The 2500-nt window shown below is 46.3% G+C and overlaps 1 non-coding gene and 10 pseudogenes across 1 annotated transcript; all 11 read left to right on the top strand.

The window, feature by feature from the left end:
* Window positions 1-62: 62 nt before the first annotated feature.
* On the top strand, window positions 63-181 carry LOC142153543 (5S ribosomal RNA; annotated as a pseudogene).
* An 81-nt stretch (window positions 182-262) lies between these two features.
* LOC142156366 (5S ribosomal RNA) lies at window positions 263-381 on the top strand. Its single transcript, XR_012692433.1, has one exon. It is a non-coding gene; the product is annotated as a 5S ribosomal RNA (ribosomal RNA).
* An 81-nt stretch (window positions 382-462) lies between these two features.
* Window positions 463-581, top strand: LOC142155533 (5S ribosomal RNA; annotated as a pseudogene).
* Window positions 582-660: 79 nt separating this feature from the next.
* On the top strand, window positions 661-779 carry LOC142154571 (5S ribosomal RNA; annotated as a pseudogene).
* A 239-nt stretch (window positions 780-1018) lies between these two features.
* Window positions 1019-1137, top strand: LOC142154193 (5S ribosomal RNA; annotated as a pseudogene).
* Window positions 1138-1219: 82 nt separating this feature from the next.
* Window positions 1220-1338, top strand: LOC142154069 (5S ribosomal RNA; annotated as a pseudogene).
* Window positions 1339-1578: 240 nt separating this feature from the next.
* LOC142153745 (5S ribosomal RNA) lies at window positions 1579-1697 on the top strand (annotated as a pseudogene).
* Window positions 1698-1779: 82 nt separating this feature from the next.
* LOC142154325 (5S ribosomal RNA) lies at window positions 1780-1898 on the top strand (annotated as a pseudogene).
* An 80-nt stretch (window positions 1899-1978) lies between these two features.
* On the top strand, window positions 1979-2097 carry LOC142153453 (5S ribosomal RNA; annotated as a pseudogene).
* Window positions 2098-2178: 81 nt separating this feature from the next.
* LOC142153700 (5S ribosomal RNA) lies at window positions 2179-2297 on the top strand (annotated as a pseudogene).
* Window positions 2298-2377: 80 nt separating this feature from the next.
* LOC142153421 (5S ribosomal RNA) lies at window positions 2378-2496 on the top strand (annotated as a pseudogene).
* Window positions 2497-2500: the final 4 nt, after the last annotated feature.

The raw sequence follows: 2500 nt of genomic DNA on the forward strand, positions 1-2500 counted from the left end.
TCCTGCCTCCTTCAATGCTGGTTTTGAGATGTATAAGAGATGTAGGTCAATAGGAAACCAATACCTACAGCCACACCACCCTGAACAAGCCCAATCTCGTCTGATCTTGGAAGCTAAGCAGAGCCGGGCCTGGTTAGTACTTGGATGGAAGACCACCTGGGAATGCCAGGTGCTGTAGGCCTTTTTTTCTTCTCTCTTGTTCCGGCTTCCTTCAATGCTGGTTTCTAGATGTATAAGAGATGTAGGTCAATATGAAAACAATACCTACAGCCACACCACCCTGAACAAGCCTAATCTCATCTGATCTTGGAAGCTAAGCAGGGCCAGGCCTGGTTAGTACTTGGATGGGAGACCACCTGGGAATACCAGGTGCTGTAGGCCTTTTTTTTTTCTCTCTTGTTCTGGCTTCCTTCAATGCTGGTGTTGAGATGTATAAGAGATGTAGGTCAATAGGAAACTAATACCTACAGCCACTCCACCTTGAACAAGCACAATCTCATCTGATCTTGAAAGATAAGCCGCGCCAGGCCTAGTTAGTACATGGATGGGAGACCACCTGGGAATACCAGGTGCTGTAGGCCTTTTTTTTCTCTTTTGATCCGGCTTCCTGCAATGCTGGTTTTCAGATGTATAAGTGATGTAGGTCATTAGGAAACCAAATCCTACAGCCACAACACCCTGAACAAGCCCAATCTCGTCTGATCTTGGAAGCTAAGCAGAGCCGGGCCTGGTTAGTACTTGGATGCGAGACCACCTGGGAATACCAGGTGCTGTAGGCATTTTTTTTTCTCTCTTGTTCCGGCCTCCTTCAATGCTGGTTTTGAGATGTATAAGAGATGTAGGTCAATAGGACACCAATACATACAGCCACACCACCCTGAACAAGCCCAATCTCGTCTGATCTTGAAAGCTAAGCAGGTCCGGGCCTGGTTAGTACTTTTTTTTTCCTCTCTTGTTCTGGCTTCCTTCAATGCTGGTTTTAAAATGTATAAGGGATGTAGGTCATTAGAAAACCACTACCTACAGCCACACCATCCTGGACAAGCACAATCTCATCTGATCTTGGAAGCTAAGCAGGGCCAGGCCTGGTTAGTATTTGGATGGGAGACCACCTGGGAATACCAGGTGCTGTAGGCTTTTTTTTTTTTCTCTCTTGTTCCGGCTTCCTTCAATGCTTGTTTTTAGATGTATAAGAGATGTAAGTCAATAGGAAAACAATACCTACAGCCACACCACCCTGAACAAGCCCAATCTCGTCTGATCTTGGAAGCTAAGCAGGACTGGGCCTGGTTAGTACTTGGATGGGAGACCACCTGGAAATACCAGATGCTGTAGGCTTTTTTTTTTCTCTCTTGTTCCGGCCTCCTTCAATGCTGGTTTTGAGATGTATAAGAGATGTAGGTCAATAGTAAACCAATACCTACAGCCATACCACCCTGAACGAGCCCAATCTCGTCTGATCTTGAAAGCTAAGCAGGTCCGGGCCTGGTTAGTACTTTTTTTTTCTCTCTCTTGTTCTGGCTTCCTTCAGTGCTGGTATTAAAATGTATAAGTGATGTAGGTCATTAGGAAACCAATACCTACAGCCACAACACCCTGGACAAGCCCAATCTCGTCTGATCTTGGAAGCTAAGCAGGGCCAGGCCTGGTTAGTACTTGGATGGGAGACCACCTGGGAATACCAGGTGCTGTAGGCCTTTTTTTTTTTCTCTCTTGTTCCGGCTTCCTTCAATGCTTGTTTTTCGATGTATAAGAGATGTAGGTCAATAGGAAAACAATACTTACAGCCACACCACCCTGAGCAAGCCCAATCTCATCTGATCTTGGAAGCTAAGCAGTGCTGGGCCTGGTTAGTACTTGGATGGGAGACCACCTCAAAATACCAGGTGCTGTAGGCTTTTTTTTTTCTCTCTTGTTCCGGCCTCCTTCAATGCTGGTTTTGAGATGTATAAGAGATGTAGGTCAATAGGAAACCAATACCTACAGCCACACCACCCTGAACAAGCCCAATCTCGTCTGATCTTGGAAGCTAAGCAGAGCCGGGCCTGCTTAGTACTTGGATGGGAGACCACCTGGGAATACCAGGTGCTGTAGGCCTTTTTTTCTTCTCTCTTGTTCCGGCTTCCTTCAATGCTTGTTTCTAGATGTATAAGAGATGTAGGTCAATAGAAAAACAATGCCTACAGCCACACCACACTGAACAAGCCTAATCTCATCTGATCTTGGAAGCTAAGCAGGGCTGGGCCTGGTTAGTACTTGGATGGCAGACCACCTGGAAATACCAGGTGCTGTAGGCTTTTTTTTTTCTCTCTTGTTCCTGCCTCCTTCAATGCTGGTTTTGAGATGTATAAGAGATGTAGGTCAATAGGATACCAATACCTACAGCCACACCACCCTGAACAAGCCCAATCTCGTCTGATCTTGGAAGCTAAGCAGAGCTGGGCCTGGTTAGTACTTGGATGGAAGACCACCTGGGAATGCCAGGTGCTGTAGGCCTTTT

Source organism: Mixophyes fleayi, chromosome 4 (assembly GCF_038048845.1).
Source record: "Mixophyes fleayi isolate aMixFle1 chromosome 4, aMixFle1.hap1, whole genome shotgun sequence".
Taxonomy (NCBI): domain Eukaryota; kingdom Metazoa; phylum Chordata; class Amphibia; order Anura; family Limnodynastidae; genus Mixophyes; species Mixophyes fleayi.